The sequence below is a fragment of the Oncorhynchus gorbuscha genome, unplaced genomic scaffold, assembly GCF_021184085.1.
Source record: "Oncorhynchus gorbuscha isolate QuinsamMale2020 ecotype Even-year unplaced genomic scaffold, OgorEven_v1.0 Un_scaffold_2890, whole genome shotgun sequence".
NCBI classification, from domain to species: domain Eukaryota; kingdom Metazoa; phylum Chordata; class Actinopteri; order Salmoniformes; family Salmonidae; genus Oncorhynchus; species Oncorhynchus gorbuscha.
In genome coordinates, this window is record NW_025747281.1 from 17,433 (window position 1) to 40,000 (window position 22,568).

At 45.4% G+C, this 22,568-nt stretch overlaps 1 pseudogene; it reads right to left on the reverse strand.

Annotated features, from left to right (window-relative positions):
- The window catches only part of LOC124027016, a 54,909-nt pseudogene that overhangs the window by 15,349 nt on the left and 16,992 nt on the right, over positions 1-22,568 (reverse strand).

Sequence of the window (22,568 nt, forward strand, 5' to 3'; positions counted from 1 at the left end):
GGGACCTGAAGTCCTTGATCTACTCATTTACAGGACAGTGTGTGTTTTTGGTTTTACTATCCTTGTGGGGACCTGAAGTCCTTGATCTACTCATTTACAGGACAGTGTGTGTTTTTGGTTTTACTATCCTTGTGATCTACTCATTTACAGGACAGTGTGTGTTTGGTTTTACTATCCTTGTGGGGACCTGAAGTCCTTGATCTACTCATTTACAGGACAGTGTGTGTTTTTGGTTTTACTATCCTTGTGATCTACTCATTTACAGGACAGTGTGTGTTTGGTTTTACTATCCTTGTGATCTACTCATTTACAGGACAGTGTGTGTTTGGTTTTACTATCCTTGTGGGGACCTGAAGTCCTTGATCTACTCAATTACAGGACAGTGTGTGTGTTTGGTTTAACTATCCTTGTGATCTACTCATTTACAGGACAGTGTGTGTTTGGTTTTACTATCCTTGTGGGGACCTGAAGTCCTTGATCTACTCATTTACAGGACAGTGTGGGTTTGGTTTTACTAACCTTGTGGTCTACTCATTTACAGGACAGTGTGTGTTTTTGGTTTTACTATCCTTGTGGGGACCTGAAGTCCTTGATCTACTCATTTACAGGACAGTGTGTGTTTGGTTTTACTATCCTTGTGGGGACCTGAAGTACTTGATCTACTCATTTACAGGACAGTGTGTGTTTGGTTTTACTATCCTTGTGGGGACCTGAAGTCCTTGATCTACTCATTTACAGGACAGTGTGTGTTTTTGGTTTTACTATCCTTGTGGGGACCTGAAGTCCTTGATCTACTCATTTACAGGACAGTGTGTGTTTTTGGTTTTACTATCCTTGTGATCTACTCATTTACAGGACAGTGTGTGTTTGGTTTTACTATCCTTGTGGGGACCTGAAGTCCTTGATCTACTCATTTACAGGACAGTGTGTGTTTTTGGTTTTACTATCCTTGTGATCTACTCATTTACAGGACAGTGTGTGTTTGGTTTTACTATCCTTGTGATCTACTCATTTACAGGACAGTGTGTGTTTGGTTTTACTATCCTTGTGGGGACCTGAAGTCCTTGATCTACTCATTTACAGGACAGTGTGTGTTTTTGGTTTTACTATCCTTGTGATCTACTCATTTACAGGACAGTGTGTGTTTGGTTTTACTATCCTTGTGATCTACTCATTTACAGGACAGTGTGTGTTTGGTTTTACTATCCTTGTGGGGACCTGAAGTCCTTGATCTACTCATTTACAGGACAGTGTGGGTTTGGTTTTACTAACCTTGTGGTCTACTCATTTACAGGACAGTGTGTGTTTTTGGTTTTACTGTCCTTGTGATCTACTCATTTACAGGACAGTGTGTTTTTGGTTTTACTATCCTTGTGGGGACCTGAAGTCATTGATATACCCATTTACAGGACAGTGTGTGTTTTTGGTTTTACTATCCTTGTGATCTACTCATTTACAGGACAGTGTGTGTTTGGTTTTACTATCCTTGTGATCTACTCATTTACAGGACAGTGTGTGTTTGGTTTTACTATCCTTGTGATCTACTCATTTACAGGACAGTGTGTGTTTGGTTTTACTATCCTTGTGATCTACTCATTTACAGGACAGTGTGTGTTTGGTTTTACTATCCTTGTGGGGACCTGAAGTCCTTGATCTACTCATTTACAGGACAGTGTGTGTTTTTGGTTTTACTATCCTTGTGATCTACTCATTTACAGGACAGTGTGTGTTTGGTTTTACTATCCTTGTGGGGACCTGAAGTCATTGATCTACTCATTTACAGGACAGTGTGTGTTTTTGGTTTTACTATCCTTGTGATCTACTCATTTACAGGACAGTGTGTGTTTGGTTTTACTATCCTTGTGATCTACTCATTTACAGGACAGTGTGTGTTTGGTTTTACTATCCTTGTGATCTACTCATTTACAGGACAGTGTGTGTTTGGTTTTACTATCCTTGTGATCTACTCATTTACAGGACAGTGTGTGTTTGGTTTTACTATCCTTGTGATCTACTCATTTACAGGACAGTGTGTGTTTGGTTTTACTATCCTTGTAATCTACTCATTTACAGGACAGTGTGTGTTTGGTTTTACTATCCTTGTGGGGACCTGAAGTCCTTGATCTACTCATTTACAGGACAGTGTGTGTTTTTGGTTTTACTATCCTTGTGATCTACTCATTTACAGGACAGTGTGTGTTTGGTTTTACTATCCTTGTGGGGACCTGAAGTCCTTGATCTACTCATTTACAGGACAGCGTGTGTTTTTGGTTTTACTATCCTTGTGATCTACTCATTTACAGGACAGTGTGTGTTTGGTTTTACTATCCTTGTGATCTACTCATTTACAGGACAGTGTGTGTTTTTGGGTTTACTATCCTTGTGATCTACTCATTTACAGGACTGTGTGTGTTTGGTTTTACTATCCTTGTGATCTACTCATTTACAGGACAGTGTGTGTTTGGTTTTACTATCCTTGTGGGGACCTGAAGTCCTTGATCTACTCATTTACAGGACAGTGTGTGTTTGGTTTTACTATCCTTGTGGGGACCTGAAGTCCTTGATCTACTCATTTACAGGACAGTGTGTGTTTTTGGTTTTACTATCCTTGTGATCTACTCATTTACAGGACAGTGTGTTTTTGGTTTTACTATCCTTGTGGGGACCTGAAGTCCTTGATCTACTCATTTACAGGACAGTGTGTGTTTTTGGTTTTACTATCCTTGTGATCTACTCATTTACAGGACAGTGTGTTTTTGGTTTTACTATCCTTGTGGGAACCTGAAGTCCTTGATCTACTCATTTACAGGACAGTGTGTTATTGGTTTTACTATCCTTGTGGGGACCTGAAGTCCTTGATCTACTCATTTACAGGACAGTGTGTGTTTGGTTTTACTATCCTTGTGATCTACTCATTTACAGGACAGTGTGTGTTTGGTTTTACTATCCTTGTGATCTACTCATTTACAGGACAGTGTGTGTTTGGTTTTACTATCCTTGTGGGGACCTGAAGTCCTTGATCTACTCATTTACAGGACAGTGTGTGTGTTTGGTTTTACTATCCTTGTGATCTACTCATTTACAGGACAGTGTGTGTTTGGTTTTACTATCCTTGTGGGGACCTGAAGTCCTTGATCTACTCATTTACAGGACAGCGTGTGTTTTTGGTTTTACTATCCTTGTGATCTACTCATTTACAGGACAGTGTGTGTTTGGTTTTACTATCCTTGTGGGGACCTGAAGTCCTTGATCTACTCATTTACAGGACAGTGTGTGTTTTTGGTTTTACTATCCTTGTGATCTACTCATTTACAGGACAGTGTGTGTTTGGTTTTACTATCCTTGTGATCTACTCATTTACAGGACAGTGTGTGTTTGGTTTTACTATCCTTGTGATATACTCATTTACAGGACAGTGTGTGTTTGGTTTTACTATCCTTGTGATCTACTCATTTACAGGACAGTGTGTGTTTGGTTTTACTATCCTTGTGATCTACTCATTTACATGACAGTGTGTGTTTGGTTTTACTATCCTTGTGATCTACTCATTTACAGGACAGTGTGTGTTTGGTTTTACTATCCTTGTGATCTACTCATTTACAGGACAGTGTGTGTTTGGTTTTACTATCCTTGTGGGGACCTGAAGTCCTTGATCTACTCATTTACAGGACAGTGTGTGTTTTTGGTTTTACTATCCTTGTGATCTACTCATTTACAGGACAGTGTGTGTTTGGTTTTACTATCCTTGTGGGGACCTGAAGTCCTTGATCTACTCATTTACAGGACAGTGTGTGTTTTTGGTTTTACTATCCTTGTGATCTACTCATTTACAGGACAGTGTGTGTTTGGTTTTACTATCCTTGTGATCTACTCATTTACAGGACAGTGTGTGTTTGGTTTTACTATCCTTGTGATATACTCATTTACAGGACAGTGTGTGTTTGGTTTTACTATCCTTGTGATCTACTCATTTACAGGACAGTGTGTGTTTGGTTTTACTATCCTTGTGGGGACCTGAAGTCCTTGATCTACTCATTTACAGGACAGTGTGTGTTTTTGGTTTTACTATCCTTGTGATCTACTCATTTACAGGACAGTGTGTGTTTGGTTTTACTATCCTTGTGATCTACTCATTTACAGGACAGTGTGTGTTTTTGGTTTTACTATCCTTGTGATCTACTCATTTACAGGACAGTGTGTTTTTGGTTTTACTATCCTTGTGGGAACCTGAAGTCCTTGATCTACTCATTTACAGGACAGTGTGTTATTGGTTTTACTATCCTTGTGGGGACCTGAAGTCCTTGATCTACTCATTTACAGGACAGTGTGTGTTTGGTTTTACTATCCTTGTGATCTACTCATTTACAGGACAGTGTGTGTTTGGTTTTACTATCCTTGTGATCTACTCATTTACAGGACAGTGTGTGTTTGGTTTTACTATCCTTGTGGGGACCTGAAGTCCTTGATCTACTCATTTACAGGACAGTGTGTGTGTTTGGTTTTACTATCCTTGTGATCTACTCATTTACAGGACAGTGTGTGTTTGGTTTTACTATCCTTGTGGGGACCTGAAGTCCTTGATCTACTCATTTACAGGACAGCGTGTGTTTTTGGTTTTACTATCCTTGTGATCTACTCATTTACAGGACAGTGTGTGTTTGGTTTTACTATCCTTGTGGGGACCTGAAGTCCTTGATCTACTCATTTACAGGACAGTGTGTGTTTTTGGTTTTACTATCCTTGTGATCTACTCATTTACAGGACAGTGTGTGTTTGGTTTTACTATCCTTGTGATCTACTCATTTACAGGACAGTGTGTGTTTGGTTTTACTATTCTTGTGATATACTCATTTACAGGACAGTGTGTGTTTGGTTTTACTATCCTTGTGATCTACTCATTTACAGGACAGTGTGTGTTTGGTTTTACTATCCTTGTGGGAACCTGAAGTCCTTGATCTACTCATTTACAGGACAGTGTGTTATTGGTTTTACTATCCTTGTGGGGACCTGAAGTCCTTGATCTACTCATTTACAGGACAGTGTGTGTTTGGTTTTACTATCCTTGTGATCTACTCATTTACAGGACAGTGTGTGTTTGGTTTTACTATCCTTGTGATCTACTCATTTACAGGACAGTGTGTGTTTGGTTTTACTATCCTTGTGGGGACCTGAAGTCCTTGATCTACTCATTTACAGGACAGTGTGTGTGTTTGGTTTTACTATCCTTGTGATCTACTCATTTACAGGACAGTGTGTGTTTGGTTTTACTATCCTTGTGGGGACCTGAAGTCCTTGATCTACTCATTTACAGGACAGCGTGTGTTTTTGGTTTTACTATCCTTGTGATCTACTCATTTACAGGACAGTGTGTGTTTGGTTTTACTATCCTTGTGGGGACCTGAAGTCCTTGATCTACTCATTTACAGGACAGTGTGTGTTTTTGGTTTTACTATCCTTGTGATCTACTCATTTACAGGACAGTGTGTGTTTGGTTTTACTATCCTTGTGATCTACTCATTTACAGGACAGTGTGTGTTTGGTTTTACTATTCTTGTGATATACTCATTTACAGGACAGTGTGTGTTTGGTTTTACTATCCTTGTGATCTACTCATTTACAGGACAGTGTGTGTTTGGTTTTACTATCCTTGTGGGAACCTGAAGTCCTTGATCTACTCATTTACAGGACAGTGTGTTATTGGTTTTACTATCCTTGTGGGGACCTGAAGTCCTTGATCTACTCATTTACAGGACAGTGTGTGTGTTTGGTTTTACTATCCTTGTGATCTACTCATTTACAGGACAGTGTGTGTTTGGTTTTACTATCCTTGTGATCTACTCATTTACAGGACAGTGTGTGTTTGGTTTTATTATCCTTGTGGGGACCTGAAGTCCTTGATCTACTCATTTACAGGACAGTGTGTGTGTTTGGTTTTACTATCCTTGTGATCTACTCATTTACAGGACAGTGTGTGTTTGGTTTTACTATCCTTGTGATCTACTCATTTACAGGACAGTGTGTTTTTGGTTTTACTATCCTTGTGATCTACTCATTTACAGGACAGTGTGTGTTTGGTTTTACTATCCTTGTGGGGACCTGAAGTCCTTGATCTACTCATTTACAGGACAGTGTGTGTTTGGTTTTACTATCCTTGTGGGGACCTGAAGTCCTTGATCTACTCATTTACAGGAAAGTGTGTGTTTGGTTTTACTATCCTTGACCAGTGGGGACATTTCACCAGTCCCCACAAGGAAAACCTGGACCAGTGGGGACATTTCACCAGTCCCCACAAGGAAAAAGCCTGTTTTAGGCTGAGGGGTTAGATTTAGGGTTACAATTAGGGTTAGGGTCAGAATTAGGGGTTAGGTTTACGATTTAGGTGTTAAGGTTAGGTTAAGGGGTCGTCACTTCCTGTTGAACATTTCCTGTTGACGCAGGAACGAGGGAGAGCTCGGTTTGTTGTTTTGAAAAGATTGTTGTTTTGAAAGTGTATTTGAAAGTTTCTTAGTTGCTAGCTAACTATTTAGTACGGATCCTTGGCATCAGTTGCTGGGACTGCTACTCTCTGTCCAGTGATCCTGCATACCAAGGCCGGGTCTGAGGAGCTATTTGGCATAGCAGCTAACCTAGCTGCTAGCTAGCTGCCTATCAAGCTAGCGGGAATTCTTGAGGGCTTGAAAGCAGCCCGCTATGCGGTTAGCCATTGTGGTTGGGACTGAGGATTGTCCCAGGTTTGTGGCTGTCGAGAGCCCTTTTCCAGTCCTGTGGGAGCTGTTTTCCTGTTTTCCAACAACAGATTGTCCAGTCCTGTGGGACTGGAAAAGCTGTTTGTTGTGTTCAATCTTCCCTGTGACCTGTTCTGTCTGGAACTGTGAGGAGTAACAGTTGCTAGCTACCATGACAAAGACCAAAGCCGGCTGGAGGACCGTTAAACAAAGAAAAATACTTCTACAAGCAGTTGTTACAAACAACAAGAAAATAGCTTCAAGTGTTTTGTCCAAATTCAATGAATAAAATAATGGACGACCTGACCAGAGAGGTCCAGGACCTGAAAACAGTTTGTAGTTCTCCCAGGGTCTCAGCTCGATGAGTTTAAACGGGAAAATGGCAGATGACAGCAATCTGTAAGTCACTGAGAGAGGACATCAGTTCTGTGTGTGAATCCATGATAACAATGACAAATAAATCAGACTACCTCAAGGGAAAATCAAGGCAGAACAACATGGTTGTGGACAGAATTGCAGAATATCCACATGACACCTGGACGGTGTCTGAGGACAACGTGAGGAAAATGAATGAACTTGAAGATGGACCACAGGGAGATGGAGGTGGAGCGCTCCCACAGGACTGGAAAATCCACCACCGGCCCAGGTGACAGGCCCAGACCGATAGTGGTCAGGTTCCTGAGGTTCAAGGACAAGGTGGCTGTCCTGGAAAGAGCCAAGAACTAGAGAGGAACGTGTATTTTCCTCAACGAGGACCATCCTGAAGCTGTGCGTCAGAAGAGGAAAGAACTGATCCCAGCCATGAAAGCTGCCAGAGCGCGTAGAGACATGTCTTATATCCGCTATGACAAGCTCATTATCCACCCTCTCTATGACAGACTCACTATCCACCCTCCCTATGACAGGCTCACTATCCACCCTCTCTATGACAGGCTCACTATCCACCCTCCCTATGACAGGCTCCCTATCCACCCTTCCTATGACAGGCTCACTATCCACTCTTCCTATGACAGGCTCACTATCCACCCTCCCTATGACAGGCTCACTATCCACCCTCCCTATGACAGGCTCATTATCCACCCTCCCTATGACAGGCTTATTATCCACCCTCCCTATGACAGGCTCATTATCCACCCTCCCTATGACAGGCTCACTATCCACCCTCCCTATGACAGGCTCACTATCCACCCTCCCTACGACAGGCTCATTATCCACCCTCCCTATGACAGGCTCATTATCCACCCTCCCTATGACAGGCTCACTATCCACCCTCCCTATGACAGGCTCACTATCCACCCTCCCTATGACAGGCTCATTATCCACCCTCCCTATGACAGGCTCATTATCCACCCTCTCCCTATGACAGGCTCACTATCCACCCTCCCTATGACAGGCTCACTATCCACCCTCCCTATGACAGGTTTATTATCCACCATCCCAATGACAGGCTCATTATCCACTCTCCCTATGACAGGCTCACTATCTACCCTCCCTATGACAGGCTCATTATCCACCCTCCCTATGACAGGCTCATTATCCACCCTCCTTATGACAGGCTCATTATCCACTCTCCCTATGACAGGCTCATTATCCACCCTCCTTATGACAGGCTCATTATCCACCCTCCCTATGACAGGCTCATTATCCACCCTCCCTATGACAGGCTCATTATTCATCCTCCCTATGACAGGCTCATTATCCACCCTCCCTATGACAGGCTCATTATCCACCCTCCCTATGACAGGGTCATTATCCACCCTCCTTATGACAGGCTCATTATCCACCCTCCTTATTACATTTACATTTACATTTAAGTCATTTAGCAGACGCTCTTATCCAGAGCGACTTACAAATTGGTGCATTCACCTTATGACATCCAGTGGGACAGTCACTTAACAATAGTGCATCTAAAACTTAGGGGGGTGGGGTGAGAGGGATTACTTAACCTATCCTAGGTATTCCTTAAAGAGGTGGGGTTTCAGGTGTCTCCGGAAGGTGGTGATTGACTCCGCTGTCCTGATGACAGGCTAATTATCCACCCTCCCTATGACAGGCTCATTATCCACCCTCCTTATGACAGGCTCATTATCCACCCTCCCTATGACAGGCTCATTATCCACCCTCCCTATGACAGGCTCATTATCCACCCTCCTTATGACAGGCTCATTATCCACTCTCCCCATGACAGGCTCATTATCCACCCTCCCTATGACAGGCTCATTATCCACCATCCCTATGACAGGCTCATTATCCACTCTCCCTATGACAGGCTCACTATCTACCCTCCCTATGACAGGCTCATTATCCACCCTCCCTATGACAGGCTCATTATCCACCCTCCTTATGACAGGCTCATTATCCACCCTCCCTATGACAGGCTCATTATCCACCCTCCCTATGACAGGCTCATTATCCACCATCCCTATGACAGGCTCATTATCCACCCTCCTTATGACAGGCTCATTATCCGCCCTCCCTATGACAGGCTCATTATCCACCCTCCCTATGACACGGTCATTATCCACCCTCCCTATGACAGGCTCACTATCCACCCTCCCTATGACAGGCTCACTATCCACCCTCCCTATGACAGGCTCATTATCCACCCTCCCTATGACAGGCTCATTATCCACCCTCTCTATGACGGGCTCATTATCCACCCTCCCTATGACAGGCTCACTATCCACCCTCCCTATGACAGGCTCACTATACACCCTCCCTATGACAGGCTCACTATCCACCCTCCCTATGACAGGCTCATTATCCACCATCCCTATGACAGGCTCATTATCCACCCTCCCTATGACAGGCTCATTATCCACTCTCCCTATGACAGGCTCACTATCTACCCTCCCTTTGACAGGCTCATTATCCACCCTCCCTATGACAGGCTCATTATCCACCCTCCCTATGACAGGCTCATTATCCACCCTCCCTATGACAGGCTCATTATCCACCCTCCCTATGACAGGCTCATTATCCACTCTCCCTATGACAGGCTCATTATCCACCCTCCCTATGACAGGCTCATTATCCACTCTCCCTATGACAGGCTCACTATCTACCCTCCCTATGACAGGCTCATTATCCACCCTCCCTATGACAGGCTCATTATCCACCCTCCTTATGACAGGCTCATTATCCACCCTCCCTATGACAGGCTCATTATCCACCCTCCCTATGACAGGCTCATTATCCACCATCCCTATGACAGGCTCATTATCCACCCTCCTTATGACAGGCTCATTATCCGCCCTCCCTATGACAGGCTCATTATCCACCCTCCCTATGACACGGTCATTATCCACCCTCCCTATGACAGGCTCACTATCCACCCTCCCTATGACAGGCTCACTATCCACCCTCCCTATGACAGGCTCATTATCCACCCTCCCTATGACAGGCTCATTATCCACCCTCTCTATGACAGGCTCATTATCCACCCTCCCTATGACAGGCTCACTATCCACCCTCCCTATGACAGGCTCACTATACACCCTCCCTATGACAGGCTCACTATCCACCCTCCCTATGACAGGCTCATTATCCACCATCCCTATGACAGGCTCATTATCCACCCTCCCTATGACAGGCTCATTATCCACTCTCCCTATGACAGGCTCACTATCTACCCTCCCTTTGACAGGCTCATTATCCACCCTCCCTATGACAGGCTCATTATCCACCCTCCCTATGACAGGCTCATTATCCACCCTCCCTATGACAGGCTCATTATCCACCCTCCCTATGACAGGCTCATTATCCACTCTCCCTATGACAGGCTCATTATCCACCCTCCCTATGACAGGCTCATTATCCACTCTCCCTATGACAGGCTCATTATCCACCCTCCCTATGACAGGCTCATTATCCACCCTCCCTATGACAGGCTCATTATCCACCCTCCCTATGACAGGCTCACTATCCACCCTACCTATGACAGGCTCATTATCCACCCTCCCTATGACAGGCTCATTATCCACTCTCCCTATGACAGGCTCATTATCCACCCTCCCTATGACAGGCTCATTATCCACCCTCCCTATGACAGGCTCATTATCCACTCTCCCTATGACAGGCTCATTATCCACCCTCCCTATGACAGGCTCATTATCCACCCTCCCTATGACAGGCTCATTATCCACCCTCCCTATGACAGGCTCATTATCCACCCTCCCTATGACAGGCTCATTATCCACCCTCCCTCCCAGAAGCCTGGAAGGGATGAGAGAACCAAGCCTATGGGTTCGTAGCCTCAACCCCGCAGTGCACACACACCAATTGATTAATGATTGATTCATTTGTTTGATCTTTTCCATATTATGTCTATCTCTGGGAAGATACCCAGGAAAGGACTGAAAATAGCACATATGAATAAATGTAGCCTTAGAAATAAGGTTCACAAAACCAATAACTTACTAATATCAGATAACAATAATATATGAGCCATTTCCGAGACTCACTTAGCTAATTCATTTGATGATACAGCAGTAGCAATACAAGGATCTAGCATCTATAGAAGAGACAGGGATGCTTATGGGGGAGGTGTTGTTGTATATATTCAGAGCCACATCCCTGTAATGCTTAGAGAAGATCATATGTCAAGTGTTATTGAAGTGTTGTGGTTGCAGGTTCATCTGCCTCATGTAAAGCCTATTATTTTGGGCTGTTTTTATAGGCCACCAAGTGCTAACAGTCAGTATCTAAATAATGTGTGTGAAATGCTTGATAGTGTATGTGATATAAACAGAGAGGTCTACTTTCTTGGGGACCTGAATATTGATTGGTTTTCCTCAAGCTGTCCGCTCAAGAGGAAGCTTCTTACTGTAACCAGTGCCTGTAATCTGGTTTAGGTTATTAATCAACCTACCAGGGTGTTTACAAACACTACAGGAACAAATTGTGCATAAGAGATCATACAAAATATTTCCTGTGACTCTTATGTGGATGATGTTAAAAATATGTGTTGGTCTGTTGAGATTAACAAGGAGCATCCAGACGCTGCACTTGATGAATATATGACATTGCTTCCTCCAATGTTTTGATAAACATGCACCTGTTTAAGAAACTGACTGTTGTAACTGTTCAGGCTCCATGGATTGATGAGGGAATGAAAAACTCTATGGTTGAAAGAGATGGGAAAAGGAGTGGCTAATAAATCTGGCTGCACATCTGACTGGCTGACTTACTGCAAATTAAGAAATGATGTGACTAAACTCAACAACAAAAAATAAGAAACTGTATTATGAAGCCAAGATCAATCATATAAAGAATGAAGGAAAACAACTTAAATGAAATTATGGGCAGAAAGACAAATTCCACTCCACCTTTTATTGAATCAGATGGCTTATTCATCACAAAACCATTTGATGTTGGCAATTATTTTAATGATTATTGGCAAAGTGGGCAAACTTAGGCAGGAAATTCCAACAACGAACGGAGAGACATCGTATTCATGCATAAAAACAACAAATAATGAAAGAAAAGCATTGCAAGTTTGAATGTTGTAAAGTTAGAGTGGGAGAGGTGGAAAAAGTATTGCTCATGATAAAAAATGACAAACCTGGCATTGACAACTTAGATGGAAAGCTACTGTGGATGGTAGCTGACTCTATAGCCACTCCTATCTGTCATATCTTTAATCTGAGCCTAGAGGAAAGTCTTTGTCCTCAGGCCTGGAGGGAAGCAAAAAGTAATTCCGCTACCCAAGAGTGGTAACTCTCTCTCCTCTGCTCTCATCCTTCTAGACCTATCGGCTGCCTTCGATACTGTGAACCATCAGATCCTCCTCTCCACCCTCTCCGAGTTGGGCATCTCCGGCGCGGCCCACGCTTGGATTGCGTCCTACCTGACAGGTCGCTCCTACCAGGTGGCGTGGCGAGAATCTGTCTCCTCACCACGCGCTCTCACCACTGGTGTCCCCCAGGGCTCTGTTCTAGGCCCTCTCCTATTCTCGCTATACACCAAGTCACTTGGCTCTGTCATAACCTCACATGGTCTCTCCTATCATTGCTATGCAGACGACACACAATTGATCTTCTCCTTTCCCCTTCTGATGACCAGGTGGCGAATCGCATCTCTGCATGTCTGGCAGACATATCAGTGTGGATGACGGATCACCACCTCAAGCTGAACTTCGGCAAGACGGAGCTGCTCTTCCTCCCGGGGAAGGACTGCCCGTTCCATGATCTCGCCATCACGGTTGACAACTCCATTGTGTCCTCCTCCCAGAGCGCTAAGAACCTTGGCGTGATCCTGGACAACAAACTGTCGTTCTCAACTAACATCAAGGCGGTGGCCCGTTCCTGTAGGTTCATGCTCTACAACATCCGCAGAGTACGACCCTGCCTCACACAGGAAGCGGCGCAGGTCCTAATCCAGGCACTTGTCATCTCCCGTCTGGATTACTGCAACTCGCTGTTGGCTGGGCTCCCTGCCTGTGCCATTAAACCCCTACAACTCATCCAGAACGCCGCAGCCCGTCTAGTGTTCAACCTTCCCAAGTTCTCTCACGTCACCCCGCTCCTCCGCTCTCTCCACTGGCTTCCAGTTGAAGCTCGCATCCGCTACAAGACCATGGTGCTTGCCTACGGAGCTGTGAGGGGAACGGCACCTCAGTACCTCCAGGCTCTGATCAGGCCCTACACCCAAATAAGGGCACTGCGTTCATCCACCTCTGGCCTGCTCGCCTCCCTACCACTGAGGAAGTACAGTTCCCGCTCAGCTCAGTCAAAACTGTTCGCTGCTCTGGCTCCCCAATGGTGGAACAAACTCCCTCATGACGCCAGGACAGCGGAGTCAATCACCACCTTCCGGAGACACCTGAAACCCCACCTCTTTAAGGAATACCTAGGATAGGATAAAGTAATCCTTCTCACCCCCCCTTAAAATATTTAGATGCACTATTGTAAAGTGGTTGTTCCACTGGATGTCATAAGGTGAATGCACCAATTTGTAAGTCGCTCTGGATAAGAGCGTCTGCTAAATGACTTAAATGTAATGTAATGTAAATGTAAAGCAGCCTTTACTGGTTCTAACAGCAGACCTATCAGCTTGCTGCCAGCTCTCAGCAAACTGTTGGAAAAAATTGTGTTTGACCAAATACAATGCTATTTCTCTGTAAACAAATGAACAACAGACTTTCAGCATGCTTATAGAGAAGGGCACTCAACATGTACTGCACTGACACAAATGACTGATGATTGGTTGAAATAAATTGATAATAAAGTGATTATGGGAGATGTACTGTTAGATTTCAGTGCAGCCTTTGATATTATTGACCATAACCTGTTGTTGAGAAAACGTATATGTTATGGCTTTACAACCTCTGCCTTATTGTGGATTCAGAGCTATCTATCTAATAGAACTCAAAGGGTTTTTCTTTAATGGAAGCTTCTCTAATGTCAAACATGTAAAGTGTGGTGTACCGCAGGGCAGCTCTCTAGGCCTTCTACTCTTTTCTATTTTTAGCTATGACCTGCCACTGGCATTAAAACAAGCATGTGTGTCCATGTATTCTGATAATTCAACCATATACACATCAGCAACCACAGCTAATTAAGTCACTGAATCCCTTAACAAAGAGTTGCAGTCTGTTTTGGAATGGGTGGTCAGTAATAAATTGGTCCTGAACATCTCTAAAATTAATAGTGTTCTATTTGGTACAAATCCTTCCCTAAGTTCTAGACCTCAGATGAATCTGGTAATGAAGGGTGTGGATGTTGAACAAGTTGAGGAGACTAAATTGTGTGGATGTTGGTCATGGTGCAAAACTTATAGATTTAATAGTTGTTAAGATGGGGAGAGGTCTGTCCTTAATAAAGAGATGCTCTGCTTTTTGACACCACATTCCAAAAAGCAAGTCCTGCAGGCTATAGTTTTGTCTTATCTTGATTATTGTCCAGTCTTGTGGTCGAGTTCTGCAAGGAAAGACCTAGTTAAGCTGCAGCTGACCTAGAACAGAGCGGCAAGTCTTGCTCTTCATTATAATCAGAGGGCTGATATAAATACTATGCAGACCAGTCTCTCTTGGCTAAGAGTTGAGGAGAGACTGACTGCATCACTTCTTATTTTTGTAAGAATCATTAATGTGTTGAAAATCCCAAATTGTTTGCCGCCTGCTACCGACCCCCCTCAGCTTCCAGCTGTGCCCTGGACACCATTTGTGAATTGATCGCCCCCCATCTAGCTTCAGAGTTTGTTCTGTTAGGTGACCTAAACTGGGATATGCTTAACACCCCAGGATATTGACCCCATCCCGTCAGTTGAGGATGCCTGGTAATTATTTAAAAGTAACTTCCTCACCATTTTAGATAAGCATGCTCCATTCAAAAAATGCAGAACTAAGAACAGATATAGCCCTTGGTTCACTCCAGACCTGACTGCCCTCGACCAGCACAAACACATCCTGTGGCGGACTGCATTAGCATCGAATAGTCCCCGCGATATGCAACTGTTCAGGGAAGTCAGGAACCAATACACGCAGTCAGTCAGGAAAGTCAAGACCAACTTCTTCAGGCAGAAATTTGCATCCTGTAGCTCTAACTCCAAAAAGTTCTGGGACACTGTGAAGTCCATGGAGAACAAGAGCACTTCCTCCCAGCTGCCCACTGCACTGAGGCTAGGTAACACGGTCACCACCAATAAATCTATGATTATCGAAAACTTCAACAAGCATTTCTCAACGGCTGGCCATGCCTTCCTCCTGGCTACTCCAACTTCGGCCAACAACTCCCCCCCCCCCCGCAGCTACTCGCCCAAGCCTCTCCAGGTTCTCCTTTACCCAAATCCAGATAGCAGATGTTCTGAAAGAGCTGCAAAACCTGGACCCGTACAAATCAGCTGGGCTTGACAATCTGGACCCTCTATTTCTGAAACTATCCGCCGCCATTGTCGCAACCCCTATTACCAGCCTGTTCAACCTCTCTTTCATATCGTCTGAGATCCCCAAGGATTGGAAAGCTACCGCAGTCATCCCCCTCTTCAAAGGGGGAGACACCCTAGACCCAAACTGTTACAGACCTATAGCCATCCTGCCCTGCCTATCTTAGGTCTTCGAAAGCCAAGTCAAGAAACAGGTCACTGACCATCTCGAATCCCACCGTACCTTCTCCGCTGTGCAATCTGGTTTCCGAGCCGGTCACGGGTGCACCTCAGCCACGCTCAAGGTACTAAACAATATCATAACCGCCATCGATAAAAGACAGTACTGTGCATCTGTCTTCATCGACCTGGCCAAGGCTATCGACTCTGTCAATCACCATATTCTTATTGGCAGACTCAGTAGCCTCGGTTTTTCTAATGACTGCCATGCCTGGTTCACCAACTACTTTGCAGACAGAGTTCAGTGTGTCAAATCGGAGGGCATGTTGTCCGGTCCTCTGGCAGTCTCTATGAGGGTGCCACAGGGTTCAATTCTCGGGCGACTCTTTTCTCTGTATATATCAATGATGTTGCTCTTGCTGCGGGCGATTCCCTGATCCACCTCTACCCCAACGATACCATTCTGTATACTTCCGGCCCTTCCTTGGACACTGTGCTATCTAACCTCCAAACAAGCTTCAACGCCATACAACACTCCTTCCGTGGCCTCCAACTGCTCTTAAACGCTAGCAAAACCAAATGCATGCTTTTCAACCGTTCGCTCTCTGCACCCACACGCCCGACTAGCATCACCACCCTGGATGATTCTGACGCAGAATATGTGGACATCTATAAGTACCTAGGTGTCTGGCTAGACTGTAAACTCTCCTTCCAGACTCATATCAAACATCTCCAATCTAAAATCAAATCTAGTGTGGGCTTTCTATTCCGCAACAAAGCCTCCTTCACTCACGCCGCCAAACTTACCCTAGTAAAACTGACTATCCTACCGATCCTCGACTTCGGCGATGTCATCTACAAAATAGCTTCCAATACTCTACTAAGAAAACTGGATGCAGTTTATCACAGTGCCATCCGTTTTGTTACTAAAGCACCTTCTACCACCCACCACTGCGACCTGTATGCTCTAGTCGGCTGGCCCTTGCTACATATTCGTCGCCAGACCCACTGGCTCCAGATCATCTACAAGTCCATGCTAGGTAAAGCTCCGCCTTATCTCAGTTCACTGGTCACGATGGCAACACCCACCCGTAGCACGCGCTCCAGCAGGTGTATCTCACTGATCATCCCTAAAGCCAACTCCTCATTTGGCCGCCTTTCGTTCCAGTTCTCTGCTGCCTGTGATTGGAGCGAATTGCAAAAATCGTTGAAGTTGGAGACTTTTATCTCCCTCACCAACTTCAAACATCTGCTATCTGAGCAGCTAAACGATCCCAGCAGCTGTACATAGTCTATCGGTAAATAGCCCACCCAATTTACCTACCTCATCCCCATACTGTTTATATTTATTTACTTTTCTGCTCTTTTGCACACCCGTATCTCTACCTGTACATGACCATCTGATCATTTATCACTCCAGTGTTAATCTGCAAAATTGTAATTATTCGCCTACCTCCTCATGCCTTTTGCACACAATGTATATAGACTCTCTTTTTTCTACTGTGTTATTGACTTGTTAATTGTTTACTCCATGTGTAACTCTGTGTTGTCTGTTCACACTGCTATGCTTTATCTTGTTCAGGTGGCAGTTGTAAATGAGAACTTGTTCTCAACCAGCCTACTTGGTTAAATGAAGGTGAAATAAAAAAGAAATACAATAAATAGTCAACTTACACACAGCTTTAACACACACACTTACCCCACCAGACATGCCACCAGGGGTCTTTTCACGGTCCCCAAATCCAAAACAAATTCAAGAAAGTACGGTATTATATAGAGACATTATTGCATGGAACTCCGTTCCATCTCATATTGCTCAAATGAACAGCAAACCTTCAAAAAACAGATAAAGCAACACCTCACATTGCCTCTCCCCTATTTGACCGAGATAGTTTGTGTGTATTGATATGAAGGATACGTTTTGCCTTTTTAAATTCACGTTGTTCTGTCCTTGAGCTGTTCTGGTCTATTAATGTTCTGTATTATGTCATGTTTCATGTTCTGTGTTGGACCCCAGGAAGAGGAGCTGCTGATTTTGCTACAGCTAATGGGCATCTTCATATAATACCACATACCAAAGAGGAGAGGTTAGATAAATAGGATATTGAATGGGAATCAATTGTTTGGTCCCCACAATGATAGTAAAATAAACGTGTGAGTGTGTGTTCTCGCGCACATGGGTGTTTAAACTTACCCTGGGTCCTGTTTTCTCCATATAGCCCTCCTTCAGAAAGTTGCGGGTCAATTTGGGCATCAGCTGAAAAATATGATTAAATGCAGAGTGCTATTGTATGTGTACTTGTATGCGTCCGTGTGTGTGTGTGTACTCACCTCCGCATCATTAGCCCCTGGGAAGGCCACCTTTAGATAGTGGAGCTGGATGGCCCTTATAGAGTTGAACCAGTCTACTATATCCTGATGGGGGGGGGGGAGAAGAGAGAGAGAGAGGAGGAGTGAGCTACCTTGCTGAATTGATCCATGCACATCCACATACAGTGACAGACACCCCCACACAGCTACCTTGCTGAATTGATCCATGCACATCCACATACAGTGACAGACACACAGCTACCTTGCCGTTGTCGTGGTAGAGGAAGATGTTTCTGGTGTTGTAGTCTTTCAGGTAGGTGATCTGTAGTCCGTTGGGGTTACCTATCTTCTCTGGCTGGAAGGCTGCGTTGATAGAGTCCACCTTGATCACCGCTTTAGGCTCCTTGGCCTAGAGAGAGGGGAGGGACAGAGAGACTTAGGGGTGGTGGAGGGGAGGGAGAGAGAGAGTTAGAGGTTGTGGAGGGGAGGGAGAGAGAGAGTTATGGGTGGTGGAGGGAGGGACAGAGAGAGTTATGGGTGGTGGAGGGGAGGGACAGAGAGAGTTATGGGTGGTGGAGGGGAGGGACAGAGAGAGTTAGGGGTGGTTCAGGGAGGGAGAGAGAGTTAGGTGGTGGAGGGGAGGGACAGAGAGAGTTAGGGGTGGTGGAGGGGAGGGAGGGAGAGAGAGTTATGGGTGGTGGATGGGAGGGACAGAGAGAGTTAGGGGTGGTGGAGGGGAGGGAGAGAGAGTTATGTGTGGTGGAGGGGAGGGACAGAGAGAGTTAGGGGTGGTGGAGGGGAGGGAGAGAGAGTTAGGTGGTGGAGGGGATGGAGAGAGAGAGTTAGAAGTGGTGGAGGGAGGGACAGAGATAGTTAGAGGTGGTGGAGGGAGGGACAGAGAGAGAGATAGGGGTGAGAGGGGAGGGAGAGAGAGAGTTAGGGGGTGAGAGGGGATGGAGAGAGAGAGTCAGGGAGGGGTGAGAGGGGATGGAGAGAGAGAGTTAGGGGGTGACAGGGGAGGGATAGAGAGAGTTAGGGGGTGAGAGGGGAGGGAGAGAGAGAGAAAGGGGTGAGAGAAAAGGGAGAGAGAGAGTTAGGGGGTGAGAGGGGAGGGATAGAGAGAGTTTGAGGGGGTGAGAGGGGAGGGAGAGAGAGAGTTATGGAGGGTGAGAGGGGATGGAGAGAGAGAGTTAGGGGTGAGAGGGGAGGGATAGAGATAGTTAGAGGTGGTGGAGGGGAGGGACAGAGAGAGTTAGGAGGTGAGAGGGGAGGGAGAGAGAGTTAGGGGGTGAGAGGGAGGGAGAGAGAGAGTTAGGGGGTGAGAGGGGAGGGAGAGAGAGAGAAAGGGGTAAGAGAAAAGGGAGAGAGAGAGAGAGAGTTAGGGGGGGTGAGAGGGGAGTGATAGAGAGAGTTTGAGGGGGTGAGGGGGGAGGGAGAGAGAGAGTTATGGGGGGTGAGAGGGGATGGAGAGAGAGAGTTAGGGGGAAGAGGGAGGGATAGAGAGAGTTAGGGGAGGTGAGAGGAGAGGGAGAGAGAGAGTTAGGAGGTGAGAGGGGAGGGAGAGAGAGAGAAAGTTAGGGGGTGAGAGGGGATGGAGAGAGAGAGTTAGGGGGGGTGAGAGGGGATGGAGAGAGAGTTGGGGGGTGAGGGGAGGGAGAGAGAGAGAGAGTCATGGGGGTGAGAAGGAAGGGAGAGAGAGAGAGTTAGGGGAGTGAGAGGGGAGGAGAGAGAGAGAGTTAGGGGTGAGAGGGGAGGGAGAGAGAGAGAGTTAGGGGGTGAGAGGGGAAGAAGAGAGAGAGTTAGGGGGTGAGAGCGGAGGGAGAGAGAGAGTTAGGGGTGGAGAGAGGGGAAGGCGTTAGAGAGTTAGGGGTGGAGAGAGGGGGAGGGAGAGTTAGGGGTGGTGGAGGGGGATGGAAAGAGGAGGACAGAGGGGTGGTGTAGGGACATTGGAGGGTAAGGTGGCAGGTAAAGTGTGGGATGGGAGGCTGAAGGGGGAGTGGAGGTAAGGTGTAGAGAGGGGTAGGGTGCACCCGGTGGAGGAGCTGCACATCTTTGTTGACACAAGCACCCACTTTGCCTATTATGAATAATACTTTGCCAACAGTAGTTACTGTATATGCCAAGGACTCATTGGTGGGGGGGGATTAGCACTTTAGAAGGGGAACAAATGGGCTCCAACATCTTAAGTGGAACGAACACAAGAGTAATTTAGACAAGTTGGTTTAATCCCCTTTCAGATCCCCAGGAGGCAGACCTGGACATCTGATAGACTTCAGAACTCTCCAAGTTCAACCCAATTGGTAGGTTTCCATGACAACTACAACTAAACACTTCCCCAGGCAATCGCCTCGACTCACAGTAGCACCCACACTGCATCACAAACACTCACTCACACATTCACACTCAATCCCCTTTCACCGTTGTAAAATGCAAAGTGAAATACTTTCTGGAAGCCAGAAGAGTTAGGTATTAGACACAAAGTTACTTCACAAAGTTTACTGTGACAACTGCAGTACTTAGCACAGGATTGGTCTCTAATTTGTTTAGTACTTTTAAACTGAGACAGAGAGTTGGAGGGGGGGAGAGAGAGTTGTCTGAACCTGCTGTATTGTAACGTGGCAGGCCTTCCCGTGACTCAGTGGTTAGGAAGGTGTGTGTGTTGTGTGTCCTACAGGGTAGGGCAGGCTGCAGAAAAGTATCAAAGCTAAAAGAGTTTGTCTCAGTATTTATATGATTATAACAGGGCACTCAGAATGTATTCAGACCCCTTGGCTTTTTCCACATTTTGTCACGTCACAGCCTTATTATAAAAATAATTAAATGACTTGTTTACCTTATTAATCTCCACACAATACCCCATAATGACATCACAATACCCCATAATGACATCACAATACCCCATAATGACATCACAATACCCCATAATGTCATCACAATACCCCATAATGACATCACAATACCCCATAATGACAAAGAAAAAACTGTTTGTTACACATGTTTGTAAATGTATTTAAAAAATACACAATATGACACATTTACATAAGTATTCAGACCCTTTACTCAGGACTTTGTTGAAGCACCTTTGGCAGTGATTACAGCCTCGAGTCTTCTTGGATATGACGCTACAAGCTTGGCAAATCTGTATTTGGGGAGTTTCTCCCATTCTTCTCTGCAGATCCTCTCAAGCTCTGTCAGGTTGGATGGGGAGAGTCGCTGCACAGCTATTTTCAGGTCTCTCCAGAGATGTTCAATCGGGTTCAAGTCCGGACTCTGGCTGGGCCACTCAAGAACATTCAGAGACTTGTCTAGAAGCCACTCCTGCGTTGTCTTGGCTGTGTGCATCGGTGTTGTTGTCCTGTTGGAAGGTGAACCTTCCCCCAGTCTGAGGTTCTGAGCACTGTGGAGCAGGTTTTCATCAAGGATCACTCTGTACTTTGCTCCGTTCATCTTTCCCTCGATCCTGACTAGTCTCCCAGTCACTGCCACTGAAAAACATCTCCACAGCATGATGCTGTCACCACCATGCTTCACTGCAGGTTTCCTCCAGATGTGATGCTTGGCATTCAGACCAGAGCTTCTTGTTTCTCATGGTCTGAGTCCTTTAGGTGCCTTTTGACAAACTCCAAGCGGGCTGTCATGTGTCTTTTACTGAGGAGCGGCTTCCATCTGGCCATTCTACCATGAAGGCCTGATTGGTGGAGTGCTGCAGAGATGGTTGTCCTTCTTGCTCTGACATGCACTGTGAACTGTGTGACCTTATATAGACAGGTGTGTGCCTTTCCAAATAATGTTCAATCAATTGAATTTACCACAGGTGGACTCCAATCAAGTTGTAGAAAAACTTCAAGAAACAACATTTAGTATCATAGCAACAGGTCTGAATAAGGCTGGGTTAGAATAAGGCTGTAACGTAACAAAATGTGGAAAGTCAAGGGGTCTGAAAACTTTCTGTATGAAGAGAGTGTTTGTGAGATGAAGACAGCAATAAATAGTCAGACTTACATCATACTTGGTGAAGTATTTCAGTGTCCCCTCTCTTTCCGAGAGAACGAATCGTCGGTTGAGGAACTGACCGTTGTCCCGCCCCCTTTTCATCAACATTCCATCCCTCGTTCCTGTCAGAGACACAGTGACAAGCTTCTCATCAGTGCATATATGTATGTGTGTGTGTGTGTGTGTGTATGTGAGCATGAGTGTGTGATGCGTTGTGTGTGTGTGTGTGTGTGTGTGTGTGTGTGTGTGTGTGTGTGTGTGTGTGTGTGTGTGTGTGTGTGTGTGTGTGTGTGTGTGTGTGTGTGTGTGTGTGTGTGTGTGTGTGTGATGCGTTGTGTGTGTGTGTGTGTCTGTGTGTGTGTGTGTCTGTGTGTGTGTGTCTGTGTGTGTGTGTGTGTGTGTGAGTGTGTGTGTATGTGAGTATGAGTGTGTGATGCGTTGTGTGTGTGTGTGTGTGTGTGTGTGTGTGTGTGTGTGTGTGTGTGTGTGTGTGTGTGT